The following is a 430-nucleotide window of genomic DNA, read 5'->3' as shown; positions in this document are numbered from 1 at the left end:
AGACTTCAAAAAGAAATTGTTACGTTCACGCAGAAGCCAAATGAAACTCTATATGAGGCGTGGACAAGATTTGGAAAGTTGTTGAGAGGATGTCCTCAACATGGTTTAGACACTTATCAAATAGTACAAATATTCTACCAAGGATGCAACATTACTACACGAAATAGCAGCTGGTGGTTCTATTATGAAGAAAACCGTAACTGAAGCTTACAAAATTATTGATAACACAGCCTCCCACTCACATGAGTGGCATCAAGAAAAAGACATTGTTAGATCATCTAAAGCGGCTAGAGCCGATTCTAGCCGTGACTTTGATTCCATTTCCGCAATGTTAGATGCTTTCGAAAGACGAATGGAAAAGATGACTAAAGATATTCACGCAATACGAATTAGTTGTGAGCAGTGTGGAGGACCACATTTGAAAAAAGAT

General features: G+C 38.4%; 1 non-coding gene across 1 annotated transcript; it reads right to left on the bottom strand.

Moving 5' to 3' along the window:
- On the bottom strand, nucleotides 1–107 carry LOC139894988 (small nucleolar RNA R71). The gene has a single exon (XR_011775460.1). It is a non-coding gene; the product is annotated as a small nucleolar RNA R71 (small nucleolar RNA).
- Nucleotides 108–430: the final 323 nt, after the last annotated feature.

This window comes from Rutidosis leptorrhynchoides, chromosome 2 (assembly GCF_046630445.1).
Source record: "Rutidosis leptorrhynchoides isolate AG116_Rl617_1_P2 chromosome 2, CSIRO_AGI_Rlap_v1, whole genome shotgun sequence".
NCBI lineage: Eukaryota > Viridiplantae > Streptophyta > Magnoliopsida > Asterales > Asteraceae > Rutidosis > Rutidosis leptorrhynchoides.
This window is presented reverse-complemented; position numbering and strand designations above follow the sequence as displayed.